Source organism: Onychomys torridus, chromosome 11 (genome assembly GCF_903995425.1).
Source record: "Onychomys torridus chromosome 11, mOncTor1.1, whole genome shotgun sequence".
Taxonomy (NCBI): Eukaryota; Metazoa; Chordata; class Mammalia; order Rodentia; family Cricetidae; genus Onychomys; species Onychomys torridus.
The window spans coordinates 71,139,155-71,160,938 of NC_050453.1; positions in this window are offsets into that span (position 1 = coordinate 71,139,155).

Here is a 21,784-nt window from a genome sequence, read left to right on the forward strand (position 1 = left end):
TTCACTCAAATATCATTGTGGAAAAATAAATTATTAATTTTGAAAAAAAATCTTCCTATGGGTCTTTATGCTCATATCAGAATTGACCAGGGTGAATTTGTCCCATGTAGGCATACAAGACCAGGAAGGTTGAGAAAATGGAAAACATCACTCCACCAGCCTTTATTATGGAATGTTATGTAATCCAGACTGGCTGTTACATCTCATGTGTATTTCTGTATGTGTGTGGACACACATGTACCACAGTGTGTGTGTGTGTGTGTGTGTGTGTGTGTGTGTGTGTGTGTGTGTAGATCAGAGGACAACTTGTGAGAGTCACTATTCTCTTTCCACCACATGGTTCCCAGGGGTTGAACATAAATCCTTTGACTTAGCAGCAAGTTCCCGTACCCACTTATGTACCAGGCTGACCTGAAGGTCAGCACTTTTCACTCATCAGAAATAGATCCTGCTGATGAAATGCTACAAGACTGAACTACATGACACTTAAACTAGTAGCTTTATGACAGGGCTCATGATGTCACAGATAAAGAATACTATGAGAAGAAATCAATAATTTTGGTGAAATAATTAGATGTAAATGTGTTTATATAAAAACACATTTCTTTTTCTGAAACATGAAGGCATCTCAAACATTCTAGAAAATAGTCTACCAATATTTGAAGAAGTCTGACACTGTGGAGAGTAATAGCACAACTTTTAAACGAATAAAGAAAAACCTTGGTAAAGAAATGGAAACGGGTCTGAAGAAATGGCTCAAGGTGAAGAACACTGACTGCTCTTCCAGATGACACAGGATCAATTCCCTGCACCCACATGGTGGCTCATAACCCACATGGTAGCTCATAATTTTCTTTAACTCCAGTCCTTGTGCATCCAATGCCCTCTTCTTGCTTCTGTGAGCATCAGGAACACATGTGGTGCACAGACATACATGCAGGCAAAACACTCATCCACATAAAATAAAATGAAGTAAAGAAATAGAACTAGAGTCTGTGAGAGGCCTCAACAGGTAAAGATACTTATCATCAAGTCTGGGTAACTGAGTTCAATGGAAGAATGAGAGAACAGATATCTACAAGTTGTTCTCTGAACATCCACATGCATGCCTTGACACATATATATGTTCACATATACACATATGCATGATAAATAATGAAAGAAATATTTAAAGCAGAAAAGAAATAGAACTGATGAGCACCCAGAAGGAAGGCCAAGTTCAAGACCTGATGTGGCCATACAGGGCATGGCAGAGTCCAACCAAAGCCACAACACGTCTTGTGGATTGAGCTGTACATGTGTGGGTGTGGAGGTGAGTGCATGTGCACATGTGTTTTTGTGCATGTGTGAAGAACTGAGGTCAACTTTGACACTCTTCAGGGATCATCCTCCTTGATTTCTGAGACAGGCTCTGTCTTAGTGTGGGCAATATTTCTAATGATAAAATACCACAACCAAAAGCAGGTTTGGCAGGAAAAGGGTTATTTGGCTTATACTTCTACATCCACGGTCCATCACTAAAGGAAGTCAGGACGTAAGCTCAAACAGGCAGAAACCTGTAGGCAGGAGCTGATGAGAGGCCATGGAGGGGTGCTTCTTGCTAGCTTTCTCCCCATAGCTTGCTCAGACTGATATTTTTTATAGAACCCAGGGCTCCACCCACAATTGTCTGGGCCCTTCCCCATCAATCACTAATTAATGCTCTATAAGCTTGCCTATAGCTCAATCTTACAGAGGCATCTTCTCAGTTGGGGTTTCCTCCTCTCAGATTATTCTATTCTGGGGCAAGTTGCCATAAAATTATCTCTCAGAGGTTCTCTCATGGACCTGGAACTCACCACTTAGGCTAGACTGGCTTCTCAATGAAATCAGAGATCTGTCAATGGCCATCCCACAGCTGGAATTAAATACATGTGCCACCATGTCTTGCTTCTTACATGTGTTCTGAGAAGTAAACTCAGATCCCTATTATTGCCAGGAAAGTGCTTACCAACTAAGCCATATCCCCAGACCTTCAATGTTTATCATTTTTAAATTCCAAATATGGCTTATATTTTCATTGAACTATGATACTTTAAACAACCCACACACCAAAGAGGAATTCAGAAATAAAGCTTTAGACATTTTATATTCTGAGATAATGAAAACAATATATCCAATTTATAGCATGAAGTGAAATAATATTTAGAGAAAACTTATACATTTTGATATATATGTATACATCTACTTATAAAAGCAATTATTTAAAATGTGTATGGATAAATTATTAATGGTGAAAAAGACATGTATTCATCACAGGAAATTAGAAGGCTGAAATAAACACAAGTAGATCCAGGGAAGTAAATAATAATGAGAAGACAAGAAGTTGATACAAAGTGTGTGAGTCAGTGAACCAGCAGGTAGCATTTCAATGGGTAATTAGCAGCTATAACCAGTAGGCTTGGCTCAGCTCTCCTCTTTTAGACAGTCCTTGGTGCTATAGATTTGAAAACCTTCCAAATTAAATTATCTGGGTACCCCAGGCACAATAGGGGGTGCTCTGTCCAAGCCAGAAAATATTCTACCATCACCATGCTTTTTCTGTTCTGACAGTGGTCTTATTAAATATATAGCAAGTCAATGTAAAAGAATAGACATGGAGTGGCAGACGGTCAGAATAACACCATCAAGCGAGTTTACGATATCCAGAAGAGGTAACTGGAGTAGCCCAATTAAGAGAACCAACAAAGGCAACATCATCAAATCAGGACTTAGAATATCCACCAGAAATTGACTGTGGAAGTTGAAGCTATCAGCTGATTCTCAATTGAGTTTACTCCTCATGGATGAACTTCCTGCTTCCTGTTCTCACACTTTAATGGTGTGAGACTAAACAATAGTAGACTGTTGGAAATAATTTCTGCCTCTAGTGTTCTCAAGGACATGATAGTTTTACCTTGAGCTGTTTTTCTCTTCTTCCTATTACACAGATAGGGCCCAGCCTGACCCAGGGCAGGGTTTGAAAGAACAGTTGACGTAAACACGCCTGTGTCTGAGACAAGGGCTGGACTGCTGACTCCCAGATTCAGCTTTCTTACTTCCTGTAATGAATGCTTAGCTTAAACAGGACACGAGGGCTTACCTGTATAATGTACATTACAGAAGGATAAGGGATAGGTGCTAGCATTGAAACATTTCCCTCATCCACACCAGAGAATTATAACACACGGAAACAGTCATCAAAACTCAGGAACAGTAGAAACTTTCATAATCATGTAACTGCATCTAGGTGGCCAAAGGACACTTATTTCTCCACTTCCTTTATGTCACCTGAAGTTAGTCTCAATTGAGGTATTTCCCAGATCTGATTGGCCTGAGGGCCTGTTAATGAGGAGATTGCCTTGGTTGTTAATTTTTGTTGCAGAGTCCAGACTACTGTGGCTGACATCATTTTTCGGAAGATGGTCCTTGGCTGAATAAGAAAACTAGTGAAGCATGAACAAGTGAGCAGCTGAGTGAGAGAGGTAGTACACGATCCAGCAAGCAGCATTTCTCCATGCTTTTCTGCTTCAAGTTCCTGCGTGACTTCCCTCAATCATGGGCTATCAAATTGGAGTGCTTTATCACAGCAACAGAAAGGAAAAACCAGAACACCTATTTTACAGAGCTCTTCTAATCTACATTCTGAATCCACCTCGACAACTCCAGGATGCAAGAAACACACCATCACTAGCATATGTAGTGAGCAGGTAGAGTTCATCTAGATTCCATACCTAAGGTTGGACTTCGAAAATAAAATGAAGAAAATTCACATATTAAAAAGTATTGGAGGAAGCAGCAAGACACCTCAATGAGGAAAGGAACCTGCTGCCTATCCTGTTGACCTGAGTTCAATCCCTAGATCCACATGGTAGGAGAGAACCGACTTCCACAAGTTGTCCCCTGACCTCCACACATGTACCATGGCATGCACATGCAATTACATGTACACACACCTACAAAAACTGTAATTAAAGTGTAAAGAGTGTCTAGTAGACACCATATTTTTCCTTTTCATGTCAATAGCCTATTATAGTAATCTCAAGGGGAAAAAAAAGCAGTTGTTCAGAGAAAAAGATGACCCAAATCTTACTTTGGAGTTTTACTTTTCTTTTCTACTAGGTTATCATTTCATAGCATGAATTGTTGAATCCAAGATTGCAAAAAGCACACGGACAAATAGCCAAATGAATGGAAGCACATGAATTATGAACCAAAGGCTGTGGAGCCCCCAGCTGGATCAGGCCCTCTGGATAAGTGAGACAATTGAATAGCTTGATCTGCTTGGGAGGCACCCAGTCTATGGGACCAGGATCTGTCCTTAGTGCATGAGCTGGCTGTTTGAAAACTTGGGCTTACACAGGGACACTTTGCTCAGTCTGGAAGGAGGTGACAGGACCTGCCTGTACTGAATCCACCAGGTTTAAATGAATCCCCAGGGGTGCCTTGATCCTGGAGGACATGGGAATGGAGGGGAGGGGCTGGGGGAAGGTGGGGGTGGGCGCAGGAGAGGGGAGAACAGGGGAACCCATGGCTGATGTATAAAATTTAAAACACATAATAATAAAGAAAAAGAAAAAAGAAAATAAAAGCCATGGTAATTTTAGGAGATGCCTATTTAAAACACATACAGATTTTCCACAGTTTTAAAATATCTGCTGTGTCATAATGCTTTCAATTTGAATGTACATCCAAAGGAAGATAGAAATAAAAACATTAGAGACAAACGCCAGAATATTACAAATACCATTTAATAAGGAGAACTTAGCCACTTCTTCTAATTGAATTTGGTATATTTACTCTAAAAACAGCTACAGGGGCCAAAGAGAAGGGGCAGCAGTTGAGTACTTGCTGCTCCTGCAGAGGACACAGCACCTCTACAGCAACTCACAGCCATTTGTAACTCCATCTTCAGGGACTCTGATACCATCTTCTTGCCTCCATAGGCAATGCACACATGTGGTGCACATATATACATGCAAGTAAAACATGCATACACATAAAACAAGAACAAATAAGATTTTAAAACCAAAAATAAACAGCTTTGGAGCAATACTACAGTTTGTCATGTGGAAGATTTTTTTTTAAAGGTTAAATTTTCTCAGTAAATACAAGACAATGAATCACAGTGTTATGCAAAACCCAAGAAACTCATAAAACAAACAGCAACAAAAAAGCAATTTAATACAAAGGACTAACTTCAGACTTAATTAATGCTAGCGGGGCTGGATGAAGCCAGTTGGTAGAGGGCTTTCCTATAGTTCACAAAGCCCTGGCTTCCATTCCCAGTTCCACATAAAGTAGGTTTAGTGGCTGGTGCCTGTCACCCCATCATTCAGAAGACAGGAACAGTAAAGCCATCTGTTTAAGACTGCCCTGGGCTAAATCATACATTTGAGGCAAGCCTCAGGTACCTGAGAGTCTGTCTCAAGGAAAACAAAACAAAGAACCAACACACACACACACACACACACACACACACACACACACACACACACACAAACACACACACACACAAACACACACACACATACACACACAGACACACACACATACACACATATACACATACACACATATACACACACACACATACACACATACACACACACACACACACACACACCACTGTGATGATTATAAAAACAGTCAGTTTCCAATTTGTAGAAAACAATGAGGGAATTCCTTGAGTTCTTTGAGTTAAAATGTGAGAAACAGGGATATAAATTTCAGGAAACATAGCCCATGATGTCCCTTGAACAGTTACTATTTGGCCTAGGAAACAAGTATAATATTGGCTTAGTGAAATATTTCTTTACAATGCAAAACATTGAAGGCTAGAGAGATGGTTCAGTTGGTGAAGTACTTGCCACACAAGCACAAGGGCTTGGGTTTAGTTCGCAGCACCAATACAAAAAGCCAAACAGAGTGGTGTGTGTCTATAATCCCAGCACAGAAAGACAGATCCTGGGGTCTGGCTAGCCAGCTAGTCTAGCCAAACCAATAAGCTTCAAGTGCAATAAGACACCTGATATTAACCTCTGGTCTACATACATACACACACACACACACACACACACACACACACACACACACACACACACACACAGACAGAGACAGAGACAGACAGACAGACAGAAAGAGACAGAGAGAGAGGGAGAGAGAGAGAGAGAGAGAGAGAGAGAGAGAGAGAGAGAGAGAGAGAACCAACCCAAACATTGTAAGATCATCAGATAGGCCTGGCTTCCAGCTGTTCTCTTTGACTTGGATTTGGTTCCCCTAATCCCTAACCAGCTGGCCACACTCATCTCTTCCAGCTGTAAGCTTGAACAATTCAAGGACCCTCATTGGGAATAATATTTGTAATGATGCAGGGCTTCTTTCAGTGTTAAGAATCACTACAGAAAATCTGAGTCCTGGCTGTTCTATAAAGAGATCGCCTACACCATCTTCAGCCCACCCTGTGCTCTCTGGTCCTTTGGTTGACCATCCACTGAATAGCTGCTATTCCTTGCTAGAACTGAATGTGATTTCAAACTGTCAGCTCCACAATGTGTACCTGAAGGCTCTTACCTAGCTGCTATCCAGCGCCTCTTCCTTTTTCTTCGATTTCTTTGTCTATCCTGCTCTGTGATTGTGGTCACATAGGAATGCAGGCCAGCATGCATGTGCCACAGTGTGTGTGTGGAGGTCAGAGAACAACCCCACTTTCTGTCTTCATTTGCTTCTTCTTCTTCTTTTCAGGCTGTCTTTCATTTCCCAGCCTTCACTCGAGTCCAGCTGGTCTGTGAACTTCCAGTGCTTCTCCATCGCTGTCTCCCAGAAGCTCTGAGAATCCAGACAAACTGTACTTTTTTTGGTTTTTCATTGTTTCTAGGAATCCAAACCCAAGGGTCCTGTTTGCAGGGCTCACATTTTCCCCATTGGGTCATCTCCCCAGACCTCCCCCGTCCTCTCTTCTCTGAACAGTCTACACTTCTGATATCTGCCCAGGCTCAGTTCCAATACAGCCATGGAGACATCACTGGCCTGTCTCTGGCCTTCAAATCTTTAGGGATTGGTCTTTTCTAGGAGGAGACTAACCTGTGCTAAAATAATAAACAATCTGAAAATCTGAGTCTCTTCAATGGCAACTTTTTCCTCATCATGCTATGTATTTGAAGCATTTTCACAGGGGTGCGGACATTCTTCCAGGGTGAGAAAACCTAGGGTATTAGAGACTGTAGCAATTCCTTTTATTTCTTCCAAATTATTATTCATTCTTTTTGTTGTGCACCTTCAGTTCTCAGTTCCCCGGTTGCAAATAACTCACCTACCGGGCTCCCCCAAAAGTGACTTAGAAATACTCAAATCTATGTACAGATGTTTCCATGAACACCCAGGAGTAAACACCAGAAGTAACTTATTGTAAGCTAACAACCTGGTGTGCCATCCCCAGCAAGGACCTCTGACAGTCTCTTTCTGCAGTCACCATCATCAATCACCATGAAGACTGCACATCAAATCTATTCCCTGATAGCTCCCCAGGCACCCAGATTCGGACCATGTCATCTACTTCGGCTTTCAGTAGCAGTATTTCTCCCCCCCCTCCATCCTTCAGTAGCAGTACTTCCCCCCTCCATCCTTCTACCCTCACCTCCCACACACTCTCCCGAAGTTCCAAAATCTTTCTATCAGGAACCCCACTGATAGCTCCCTGGCCACCCATTCCTTCTCTTCTCATTCCCTCCTTGTTCTGAGGATTGTCCCAACATTTATGGCCAGCAAGGAATTCACATTTAAGGCGAGTAAGAGATGAGCTCAATAAAACAATCATTATAATAATTAAGCTAGCTGTGGCAGGCAGGCATGCTGGGAGCATACTGCCTGCTCCTCAGATCTAAAACTGTGGAGTACAGGGCCACTGTTGATTAGAACAAAGCCCTACTGCTTACCCACAGTTTCCAGACTCCAGCTGAATTTGGAGGTGAGTTTCTCCCTTTGCAAGTAGCAGGTGCGTTTCATAGCCCCATTGTCACCTGCATTTTATAAGCTTATCACAAAATAATTTTGTATATTAAGATTGCATTTATAACACACACACAAAACTACAAATCAGATGTGTGAGCACCTGAAGGAGAGGAGGTACCCCTGCTTCTAACTTTGTTATGACTGTGCTTCAGAAAGACCCTAAAAACCAGGGCTAAGAGAGCAGCTTGACTAAACTGTACAAAAGCATCAGGAAGGACTTAGGTCATTCTCCCTCTCCAATTCCCGGTTGCTACACATTTCACATTCAATGAATGCTCTTCTAAAATGCTGCCTCTTTCCTCAAATTCTTATCTTAATTTTACCAAATAAGAACACCATATTGGCAAGTGCTGTTTCCTGCTGAGCGATCTCTCCAGCCCTCTTTACCTCCTTTAGAGACACTAATCCTCTCCTGGGTTTTGTAACAGTTATGTATTGTTTTTTGTCCACTAACTTGCCTGTAAATGTGCCAAGGAATAAAACTGCAATTATTTGTATATCATGAAACAATTTAGGGCGGGATATGCACATATAAGAACAAAACTTCCAGGTTACATGAGTTACTTAATTAATTAAATCACCAATGACATTTGTTCATTGAGTTTGCCAATAAATAGGTCACATGTAGCTTTGCTTACAGCAGTTTTGAAAGAATAGTGGAAGATCTATGAGATTTCAAAGGGTCAAAGGCTAAGTAAGAGGCCAGAAAACAGACTCAGGGAATACAAACTACTTTTGTTTTAATCAGCAAGTACCGTGTAAGATGACATTATGACATTTTCAGGCAAAGCTGCTTTGGGGTTCTCGTTTTGCCCACCCTTCTCAAGTTCTTGCTACCCCTGTTCCTCCCCAATAGCCTCTCCCCCAGATTTCTTTATTCTTTCATGCCCCTTTTGCCCACCATGCCCCATCCTTCCTTATCTAATACAATCCTCCTTTGACTTCCTTTCTAGACTTTTAGACATAAGAAACTTAGCTGTTCCGGGCTGGGAAGGTAGCTCAGTGTTCAAAGAGCTTGCTGCTCAAGTGCAAGGGCCAGAGTTCAGATCCCTAGAAAACCATATAAATGCTTGGTGACTGCAATGTCAGCCTCAGAAGCTGGGGATAGGCAATCTCCAGAGCAAGCTGGCTGGTTAGATGAGCCATCTGCAAGATTTGGATTTGAATGAGAGACCTGCCTCAACAGATAAGGTAGAAGAATGATGGAGAATGATTCTTCACATCAACCTCAGGCTTCCACAGACACATCCCTATATGCACATATGCCCGCACGCATGCAAAAGCACAGGCATACACATATGCATTCCACACATGCATGTGGACAATGTAATAAAAAAAAAAAAAAAAAAAAAAAAAACTAGCTGCAAAGAAAAAGGGAAAATAAATGCCTGGGAGTGTAATAGTTCCATATACATAAAACGTTTTATTGTTGTTAAGTCATGAAGCCTATAGAAAGTAATATTTTTTTTTCTCTGAAAATATTACTAAACCTTACTATCCTCTTCTTGCAAACAAATATAACAAATATATCAGATATGTATCCCAGTGGGAACAGAAAAGCAGATGTGGTGCTGAACTTAGGACAGTGAAGCAAAGGAGATCTATCTCAGAGTAGAGAGCTTGCCTTACACACACAGGGCCCTAGATTCGACCTCCAGCACCACACCCACACCCACACCCACACCCACACGCGCGCACACACACACACACACACACACACACACACACACACACACACAAATGAAAGTAATCAAGGAAAGTGCTCAGCATCTGGAGCACTGGTAACAGCAGTAAAATCACATTTTCCCCTCAATTTTGAAAAAAACAGGCATGAGATCTTCCTATAGTCTTTTTGCTTTTCCATTTAGGACTCAAGCCAATTCCCTGTTGGTTTTGCTCCTGTGTGGATCCTAAGATGTAAATGACACTGTGACCTGGAGCGAGAACGTTATAAACTACATCTTCCCTTTGAGGGAATTTGACTGCAGGACTGTTTGAATCCTGAGTTCCCAGGCACAGAGAGTAGTGGAAGCAGAAATAACCGAGAAAGCATGGGTCACCTGCTACAGCCTGTGTTGCCTGCTAGATGCTCACTGTGCAGAGTGAGCAACACTGACCTTCTTGTCAAGGCTCAGTCAGTAACATGGCTGCTGTACAGTCATGGGGACCAGAATTCAAGCTGTGGCACCGTTTCTAAAATGGTAATCCTAACACTGGGCAGAAGAAATGGGAAGATCCCTGGGGCTTTCTGGCCAGCCACCTTAGCAGAATCAATGAGCATCTACCTAGTGAGACCTTAACTCAAAAAATTAGATGCAGAGTGATTAATAAGAGAGACACTCATACTCCTGTGCACACCTGTACCTATGGAGACTCACTCCTCATACAAGCACATGTTAAAACACATAAAAATAAAGGAAAATAAAAATTCAGAGGAAATAACATTTTGATTTGGATATACTCATTTAGTTTTGAGACCTCCAAAACCCAACTAGGTAAGAAAAGAGATTTTTTTTTTCCTCTGAAGATAAAAATTAATGTGGAGAGAAATAACAAAATAAGATCCATATTGAAAAATCTTTGAAAACAAAGTAGGAAATGACTAGACAAAAGTAGTGGAATCAGAAGGAGTGCCCTGGAATACAGTGGCAGGCACATCTGCAGCACAGAATCAACAGACCAGGGAATGAAGTCACCAAAGACCTTTGAAAACTGGGAGTGAAGAGTCAAACAGAGGAAGAACACAATGATAATTGAAGTTGTCTTAAAAGAAATTCAGCTCTCCAGGGCTATTGTCCATTCTGTCTCCAGGTGACTGCTCTTTGTCCCCTCCAGCAGTGTCCTAGAAACTTCAGCAGGTCACTGGGGTGTTTGGTTCTAGACACTAGAAAGCATCAGCAAATAATTCACACACACACACACACACACACACACACACACACACACACACACTGACAGAAATAATCAAATACATACAGAATATCTTTGTTCTTCCTTTCTAGAACATTTATAACAGATCTGAACTTTCTGTATGATAGGCTGGAAAAGTCTGACCCTCAGAAAACCACAAGGGTATCAAAATACAGGGACCATAACAATTCCTCAATCACTCTACAAAGAATCATGTCAAAATCCCTAACATTACTCATGTACTGAGGGGCTTCAATCACATTGAGTAGAACACTAGACATGACTAGATATTTGGAGAATTCTCTACCTCCACCATAGAAACCAAGCAGCAAAAAGACAAGCAGAACGGTAATAACAATGAAGGGGAAAACTGAAAAAAAAAATTGACAAAGAGTAACAAAAGGGTATCATACCCACGCAACATGATTATAATACTATTTAGAACTCCAACAGTAGGGCTGGTGTGATAACTGAAAGTTAGATGTGCTTGCCAACAACACTCTATTCCTTTGGACCTCCATTGTGGGAAGAACTGACTCCCCAAGGTTGTCCTCTGACTTCCACACACGTGCCAACCACAAAATAAACAAGTGTTCATTAAAAAGTTAAGCTACCCAAGTATTCAGAGAAGGAAAAAGTCTCCATGATGTCAGACCTTTGGAAAACATAGAGCTTTATGAAGTTGAAGCAGTCAACTAAAAGAATCCTTTTAAAACACTAAAAATCAGAAACGTAGGGAACTCATTGTGGGGCATTGGTATAAAAACTAGCTCTAGAAGGGAGGAAATGACTGATCAAGTCATCCTTAAAATTTTATGAAAATGAAAGAATCGTATTTTTCAGATTAAAATTGACCACTAAATACCCAATACAAGAGTTAAAACTAGATCCAAATCATCCATGTTACTGTGACATTGGTTTAGAGTGTTGGAGACAAACTTGCCAAATGCTTTCATGGGGAAAAATACTAGTGTCGTTGCTGTGGTTACATTCTGAACATTCCCTGACCCAGAGTTATGTGTTAGAAGTTCCTTCTTCACCTGTACCACTTTTAAGAGACAAAACCAAGGGGTGTGGCCAAATGGAAGGCAGTTAGGTCACTGGAACAAAGGGACTCTGATCTAACCCTTCCTCACAAATTCTCTTGACCTCCTCTCTTCTCTTCTATCTCAACAGCCAGGCATGGGCAAATTTCATTTACCACACTCTCTGATATAATGTACAGACTCTCCACAGACCCAGCACAGCAAGCAATCCTCCAATACCATGAGACAAACCTCATTTTATTTCTTATAAATTAATCTTCTTGGGTATTTTGTCAGACCAACAGAAAACTGACTCAAACAATTACATATGGGGAGTGGGAAATCAGAGTGGCCGTGAGCTTCTCACCAGCAAATCCGGAAGTTATAGTCTGATAGAGACAACACATTCAAGGAAAATTATTTCTATTGTATAGTTTTGTGATTTGCCAAACTAGCAGTCAAATAGGAAGAGTGAATAAAGGTTTCTTCAGACTTGAAGATTACAAAATATTTATCCTGAGTGTATTTCTGCTAGTAGTGTTTCAGCAGATATGCTCATCAAAGGAGCATCATCACGGGGTGATGGTGCAGCACATAAAGGACTTCTATTACTCACCAAAGTACAATAGCTGTGCAATTAAGTTGTCCATTAAGAGCTGCCTTTTAGCAGAATAGAATTTTTTTCTGGGAGGAATAATGAAAGACAAACTATGACAGTTTAGACTTGGATACTTAAGAGGTTTACTTTCTAAAAGGCACCAAGAGAAGCCATCACTCCAAAGGGGAAATGAACAGCAGGTGTCACTACTAGTAAAGTGGGGACTTTGCAAATTCTGGAAACTTGCTACCATTGCCTAAATGTAACAACTTTTCCAATTCTTCAAGATTCTCGTCTGATGAGAATTGTGGTGATATTAAATGCTTTCATTTTTTTCATGCTGTAATTAAAGTTGTCAACATCCGGTAGATGTAAATTAGTCAATCAACTAGTATTTTCCAAATAAACAGTTGAATGACATTAAAAATGTATCAGTGGGAGCTAAGGGGACAGCTCAGTTGACCAAGTGCTTGACATACAAGCACAAGGCCCTGAATTTGATTCCTCCAAAGCCATATAAAGAAATCCGGGCACAGCGGCACAGGCTTGCAATCCTAGTCCTGCAGATGTGGAAGCAGGAGGATATTGAGGCTCACCACCCAGCCAGCCTTGACAAACAGCTCCAGGTGAGTAAAGACCCTTCGGACACAAGGCAGACAGCATTTGAAGACCAGCAAAGAGCTAAGAAACAATGTCAGGACACTGTAAAAGCAAAAAGGTGAACATCCAAGCGAAGGGCTGGGGTAGCTGGACTCATGGTGAAGTCACCAGGCATGAGGTGAGGAAGAATCCCAATACAAGGTCACACTAGAACTGGTGTTTTCTGATTGTGAAAATTCATTGTTATATAAAATATTATGTTCCTTGTGCTAGAAAATAACAAGCTAGTCCAATGAGATATGCGACTCCCCATCCTGGATTAAGGGTCCTAAAAATCAGGACTGCAAAATTAATTTTTAAAAAAAATTGCCGTTTGGGCTAGGGATATAGCGAAGCCAACAGAGTGTTTGCCTAGTACCCAAGAATCAAGCCAGGGCACTGAATAAAATGAAGTGTGGTAACACATGCCTGTAATTCCTGCACTGGGAGATGGAGGAAGGACAGTTATGAGTCCAAGTCATCCTCAGCTAGAAAGACTTTGAGGCCAGCCTAGGCTACATGAGACGTTTTCTCACAATAAACAAATAAATAAACAAACACAAGGCTGTGACTCTGACCTGGGGTTGCTTCTCACACCTACAGGCACAGGGGTCATTAATAAAATAAAAATAAGCAAGGTTCTGTGGGTAGGTGTGTGCCCTTCATTCTCATCCTTATGAGAGATCTAAACTGGAGGGGGATAAAGGACAAATGTTGAATATAATCTATGCCTAGGTCTCAGCCAGTGCACAGAGAGGTCTGGGATTCTGGGAGAATCTAAATATCCTGGCCTGGGCTTCTGGCTCAAGTTGGAGACTCCACCAGTCCAGTGTCTCTTACATGGAAGGCAGAATAGCATGGGTCATGGGTCATTCTTTCCAACCAGTTTACCAGTTTGTTGTTATTTGTTGTTGTTGTTGTTGTTGTTTTGTTTTGTTTTTTTTTAATTTATGAGGGCTAGGAAAAAAGAGACCATTGAGTGAACTCAACACAGCACAGCACGCTGCAGTCAGATTTTCAGCTGTTCTGTGACACTGTAACAACAAAGTGGCAAAAAGGTGTGATATCAATAACAAATGTCTCCTGGGGAATTCCCGTAAAGTAACATTAAAGAGGAAATATGAAGTGTGTATGTGTCTCTCTGTGTGTCTCCTCTCTCTCTCTCTCTCTCTCTCTCTCTCTCTCTCTCTCTCTCTCTCTCTCTCTCTCTCTCTCTCTCTCTCTCTCTCTCTCTCTGTCTCTCTCTCTCTCTCTCTCTCTCTCTCTCTCTCTCTCTCACACACACACACACACACACACACACACACACACACACACACACGGGGGTGGGAGGGAACGTGCCTGGCTACCGGCTTTTCATTCCTTCATCTCTTGCTTTCCCGTCCCCAGCTCCATGGCTGGTGAAATGACAGGGTGCTTCCAATTACAAAGGAGCAACAAAGATGATTTCAAGTCTTCCAACCTCTCTCCAGGCAAAACGGATGAATTTCCAATTAACGGCCCCATCAGTGTGCTCCACTCTCTCCTTCTCTCGGTGTTTAGAATATGCCATGCATTTCCTTTATATCCTCATCTTGCCATCTTCTTGGCTCAGACATGGAATTTTTTCTTCCTTGGGACAATGTATATAATGTATCTTCCCTTCCTCTGTCTGGCACCAATTCAACACTGTCTGGAACCAAGCACTTCTTCTTTGAGTGTGAGCCTCAGAGGCAAAGTCACGGGGAAGTGAAAGGATTCTGATATGAGAAAATTTGATGTGGCAAAGACTGGCTGAATATCAGCCCTTCCCTTCAAACATGGGCACAGTCACTCCTGTCTGTGTGAGTCACCTCAGATTTCCCCTTCCTCTGCCTACTCCTCTGGAACTGGCCTTCTTAAAAGTATCTTACTCATTTAACGTGGTATTAGGACGGGAGAGGCAGAAACATTTTGAGAGCATTCATTTCTCTCTAGACCAAATGTTGGGCTGAAGCCTCTCAGAATTCTGATGTTGAATCCCAAAGCCCTAAATGATAGCATTTGAAGTAAAACCTTTGAAAAGTGATTTGGTCATGACATAACTGGCTATCAGAATTCATTTCTGCCTGTCACTCACAGATACCAATGAGCAGAGACAGAGATTAAATCTTTAAAACTGTGTTTTATTCAGAGAGCTACCAATCTGAGAAGACAGTGGATTAGCATCCCCCAAATCTCTTCCCTCTCATCTCCTGCTAGCAATTATGTGGGGAGTAAGGGGTGGAGACAGAGGCTATCAGATTTGGAGCTCAAGAGATCAGCGTGTTTGAGACTTGTGGGATCTGTGATTTCTTCTTATCACCCCTTGCACTCTCCCCTCATTCTCTAGATGTGTGGGCTCAGGCACCTCTAGAAATGATGAGCCTCATCAGTGTTTGTCAGTATCCATCTTCTACTCCCTTCTGGAGTATCTGAGCTATGAGGGCATGACCCAGAATAAACCAACCATGAAGAGCATCTACAAACTAAGCTGGTAATAATATGTGTGTGCCAGTTCCTTTCTGAAATGCAGGGTACAAGTGCATCTCTATAAAACAGAATACAAACTGTCCCTATCCATGTCACCTGTGCTCTATCATGAGGCGACAGTCCTCATGAGCAAAATAGTTTCCTTTGTAAAAGCGACTGCAGAATCCCTCTTGTCTTCTTCAGCTTGTAAAGATTCACTGAAAAGAGCACCATCTAAGAGCCAGGAAGTACCACGTCCGAATACTGACTCTTAACCTTGAGCTTCCCAGCCTCTAGAAGAGTAAGAAATGAGTTTCTGATGCCCTCTAATCTACTGTATCTGTCTGTGGCGGTCTGTTGGTTAGCCTGGACATCCTGAGAGAAAACTGACTTTTCCTTCCCTCCTAGTAAGGTTGCTGTGATGAACTCCAGCTAGGAGGAGTGAACACACAAGACTCGGTGGGTCAGGGACTTCTCTACACAGACGTTTTGATCAATATGTCAGGAACTGGCATTGATTCAACTTTACCCTACAGACTGCTGAGAACTTCCCTGCAATCAGCTTTCCACAGAACTTGGCAGATAACTTGAAAATAGGAAATGTGGGATCAGGGTGATGAGTTTAGATGCAAACTCAGAAGTTTTGGGAATCTATGGCCATCCCAAATGCCTTTGAGGGGACCTTAAATCTCAGAATTGTATAATTTCTATGGCATGATTTGGGTTTACAGAAACAATGATTGTGTCTTTGCAGGACACCTAACAGTGGGAGTGGGGTGTCTCTGACTCTTTTTCTGCCCTTGGGACCCTTTTCCTCCTACTGGGTTGCCTCATTTAGCTTTGGTATGAGGGTTTGTGCCTAGTCCTATTGCTTTTTGTTATGCCATGTTCGGCTGATATCACTGGGAGGCCCTCTCTTTTCTGAAAGGAAAGAGGGGAGCAATGGATCTGGGTAAACGGGAGGTGGTGGGAGGACTGGGGAGAGAGGAGGGAGGGGTGGATTTGGTTGGGATGTATTGTATGAGAGAATAAATAAAAAGCACAAAAGAAACAATGATTTTGTGCTTAAATTAGTTTTCTTACAGTTTTATTTCTGTGTGTATATATGTGCACATGCCACATTGTACATGTGGAAGTTAGAGGCAAATGTGTAGACATCAGTTCTCTCCTTACACTACATGATTGAACTCAGGTCATCAGGCTTGGAAGCAAATGCCTTTAGCAGTTGAGGCATCACTCTGACCCATAAATTTATGCTTAAATTAACCTTGTGAGGAAGAAGCAGGGTACACAATAGTTCTGGGTCTTCTTTTCCAACCTCAGTGACCAATAGCACACTGTGAAGGGACACATGGCCAACTGAAACAAGAGGAGAGAGAAGACATACAAAACATCTCCGTGAAAACCCTAAAACTTCAACCACTCCAAGCTTCTGGTGGTCCAGGAACTTGAGTTTGACACAGAATAGTTCTGGGAAAATTGTAACTGTACAGCAGAAAGGGCAGAAATCATACCAGTTAGGAAGTAAACTTGTTAAAATAACACAATCCAGTCAGATTTTCTTTTATTCAAGATATTTTTCCCTGGGGGCTAGAGCTATAGTTCAGCTCCTAGAATGTTTTTCTGGAATGCACTAGACCATGGGTTCATTCCCAGCACAACATAAACCAGGAGTGGTAGCACCCACCTGTTATCATGATACTCAAGACACCAAAACAGGAGTATCAGATTTTGAGGGTCATCTTTTTTTCTACACTGAAAGTTGGAGACAATCTGGGACTACATGAGACTGTCTAAATAAAAAAAAAAAAAATGTTTTTGCCTTGGAGCATTCACAAACTACAAAAGCTACAAATTATCTTACAGAAAATCCTGGAGATAAGAAGAAATGAAGCTAGGTAGTAAGTCAGTTACCAGTGATTCATTCAGCAAACATTGTTTGGACAGCCATTTATTTAATAACAAGTAGAAGTCAGCTATAACAAGAATACTATTTGAGGCTACTAAGAGCCTATCAAAGAACCTATCAAAAAGTAAGAAAGAAAAAAAGAGAGAGAAGAGGAAAAGAAGGAAACTGTGTGTGTGTGTGTGTGTGTGTGTGTGTGTGTGTGTGTGTGTGTGACAACTAGCAAGTTTTGGTCATGATTCTAACTCAGATCTCCTATCTTCTGATGTAAGTGTTTTATCATTTTAATACATTTAGACCCTGGTAAGTTTCTCTCTAAATCACCATGATGGATATATCAACATGAGCCTCACTCATATTCTCCATCATTAACATTCTCCTCACTAACTCAGAACTATTTCCTTGATCCAAAGCTTATAATCACTTGGCAAGCCATGCTATTTAAGTCATCTCTTATAGGAAGCACAGAAAAAAAAATTGATCATTAGAGAAGATCTTTTTTTTTATATTCTCTAATGTCTAATTGAAACAAGAATTAAAAGATCATAAAACTATCTGGAGTTTATGTGGAAGAAGATAACTGAACTTCTGGAATTTGTGGTATTTATCCTTCATGATCTGAAGGCTCAAGACAAATAATTCCAGGAAAAAAAAGTATTGGGATTTCAGGCATAATGGGGTTGCTTTCATGGTACCTCACAAATAATCATAAACATCTGGAATGTTCCACATGTGAATAGAGGTTATTATGACTTATAGTTAAGATTAAAATAAAAGATGATTAATTGGCCCTTGAATGAAAGCATAGATCTACTGCTTTAAGGCTACAACTTTCTTATAATTTTATATTTATATTACTTTTTTATTCTTTGAGAATTCCATATATTTATGCATTGGTTATAATTTTCTCTTAAAAGGATGATTTTATCTTATCTTGTGTTGCTCCAAATTCAAATGCTGAAGTTCTAATCTCCAAAGTGGATTTAATTGTTGATGGGGTCTATAAGGTGGTAACTGAGTTTAATGAGATCCTAAGGATGGGCCGTTGTACAATAAGATTAGTGGCCTTATAAAAAGAAATATCATGAAGGGATGTGGTTCTCTCTCCTTCCCTCTGTCTCTACCCATTCTTGATATCATTCACTTTCTCTCTCTCTCTCTCTCTCTCTCTCTCTCTCTCTCTCTCTCTCTCCTTTCTCTCCACACATACTTCCCCTTCTTCTCTCCCTCTCTCCACATCTATCTTCCTCTCCTTTATCTCTCTCCTCTCTCTCCTTCTATCTTTCTCTACTTTCTCTTCTCTCCATACCCACATGTGAGCATACAACAAGATGGCAGCCATGGATTAGGAACAAATCTACATTACTGGGCCTTGATTTTTCAGTATTCAGAATCTTGGGGACATCATTTTGCAAACATCATTAAGCTACACAAATTGTGAAATTCTGTCGTAGAAACCCAAGATGACTGACACAAGGGAACATGATTGTTCCTTGTATGAATAGACAGTTCTACATAGAGACATCTTGGGGCAGGGACATTTAAAGTGGCTGTCCTGAGCATATAACTTTGTTCTAACTTCTAATGTCTGTCAAGAATAGGTAAACTAGGACATCATCAATTTGGCAACTCTCATTCACTTGACCCTTACTTAGATATGCATTGTCTGTGGTGGGAAGGTGACTGAGTGAATAAAGTGCTTGCTATGAAAACAAGAGGCTCTGAGTTCAACTGCCAAGTCCTTGTTAAAAATAAAAAGGCAGGTTGGGGATTTAGCTCAGTGGTAGATACTCACCTTGCAAGTGCAAGGCCCTGGGTTCGATCCTCAGCTCAAAAATAAATAAATAAATAAATAAATAAATAAATAAATAAATAAATAAATAAATAAATAAACAAACAAAAATTAAAAAATAAAAGGGCATGGTAGCACACACTTGTAATCACAGCACTGGAGAGACAGAAATGGGAAGATTCCTGAGGCTTACAGGTCATCCCAGTGCAATCAATGATTTCTAGGCTGTTACCAGACCCTGTTTCAAAGAACAAGGTGGATAGTGCCTGAGAAATGGCTGCATATGTTGTTCCATGTTCTCCCATAATGTACACATGCATCTTCAGGCACAAGCACACACACACACACACACACACACACACACACACACACACACACACACACACACACACACACACACTAAAACACACAAACTAAAACACACACATCTACATAAAAATAATGGCCAAATATGGTGTCACATGTCTTTAATCCCAGCACTCATGGGACAGAAATAAGGAAATCTCTGTGAGTTCCAAATCAACTTCGTCTACACAGTGTTCTCCAGGGTATCCAGGGTTACATAGTTAAACATTGTCTCAAAAGTAAACAAATAAAATCATAACATTATAATTGCCTGAGGGTCCCTCTAGTCCTATTCCATAATGTCAAAAAATAAAGAAATAAATCATGTATCTGACTCTTGGTCTGTCCTTTCTATAACATAGGAGTCTCACAAGTAGACTAGTTTTCCTTATAAATGGGTAAGGATCCCTTTCTTCATAAATATGGATTGAAAGAAGCTACATGAGAAAATGAAAACCACAGTACTCTTTCTGAGTAAGTGTTCACATCATAATTGAATTCCACAAGGAAAGGAAGAACAAACACTCAGCCCATGGGCAACTATTTCCTCCCCTCTCCCCTGTGGCAAACACAAAGGCCACATTGCTGCCAGGCCTCTGGGCAACTCCAGAATCCATTTCTGCACAGCAGTTTTGGCAGTCCTTAAAATTGATGAGTCCGCATAAATGATGGAACTAATTGCTATGCTGGGCTAGAACTTAGCCGTAGACTCAGGTATAGTGGGAACTGGGATGACTTGAAGGCACATTAAGCTACAAGCAAAAAGATTTAAAACCATAAGCTCTCATAACAGCTATATTTGGGAGATGAGAAAAATTAATAATGCATCAACTATCATGTGACCTAATTGCTTATATAATATTTATCCTTCAAATTGTAATAGCCAACATTGCAGGTTGGCCAAAGGAACCTGTGCTTTCAATATAAATCTTTGTCCAACTCCAGGCTGAAATCAGAAAAGGCTGAAAATATTCCTGAACAGTCCTCCTGTCAACTAGAGATATACATAAGACTCAGGTCCGGGACCCAAGCAGAAATTTGCTGAGCCATGGTTTTCTTTGGTCTTGAATGTTGCTGAAAGGCCAAGGAATGTGCCAGATTTTAGGTTCCATGAAGGAACATTTGTAGATGATAATGCAAGGCATAATAACAGCAGTGGGATAGAAAGCTCTCAAAAGAGTGTGTGTGCAAATTCACCACTTGACCCACCACTCCTATACAGTGATGGCAAGCCTCCTTATCATGGGGACAAGACCAAAAGACTTGAGATTTAAGCAGAGGGGTTGGGGATTTAGCTCAGTGGTAGAGTACTTGCCTAGCAAGCGCAAGGCCCTGAGTTCGGTCCTCAGCTTCGGCAAAAAAAAAAAAAAAAAAAAAAAAAAAGAGAGAGAGAGAGATTTAAGCAGAGAGGGCTGTTGCAGTATCAGGGAAAGTGGAGGGTGGAGAGGAAGCCTAACTCAATAATGAAAGTCATATGAAAAGCTGTACTGCTATCACACAACATAACTTAAAAAAATTAGTCAGGGATAATAAAAACACAGCTTAAATGAAATAAGAGGGCAATACTGGCAGTTAAAGAATTAAATGGGAATATGGGCTGGGAGATGGGGGCAGAGGACAGTGTAGTAGGTGGGCAACTAAAGGAAAAAGATTTATGAAAAAGCTTTATGGAAAGCCACTAGTTAGAAGCTAATTTGAAAATATACTTAAAAGTTTGAACAAAATTGCCCTGTATGAACAAATAGCACTGCTCCCAGAAGACAGAGGTTACTAAATGGAAATTGATTTACAAGACATGGGCTACCTCCCCATGAGCTATTGGACAGAGAGACCGCAGAGGTCTATAAAACAACACAGACTATCACTCTTACCCTTGGTTATATCCCATAACTACATGTTAAGACCCTATTGCTAAAGACAATACAATCTTTAGATACAAGTCAGAAAAAAAAATCAATCATGAAATAACCAATACCATTCTTCCCTGGGAGCTAAGCTTTCATGGTTCTGGAAGGTACTGTGCAAGCTGCTGGGCAGAAGAAACATCAATGGTCTTACCCAGTAGAGGGCCC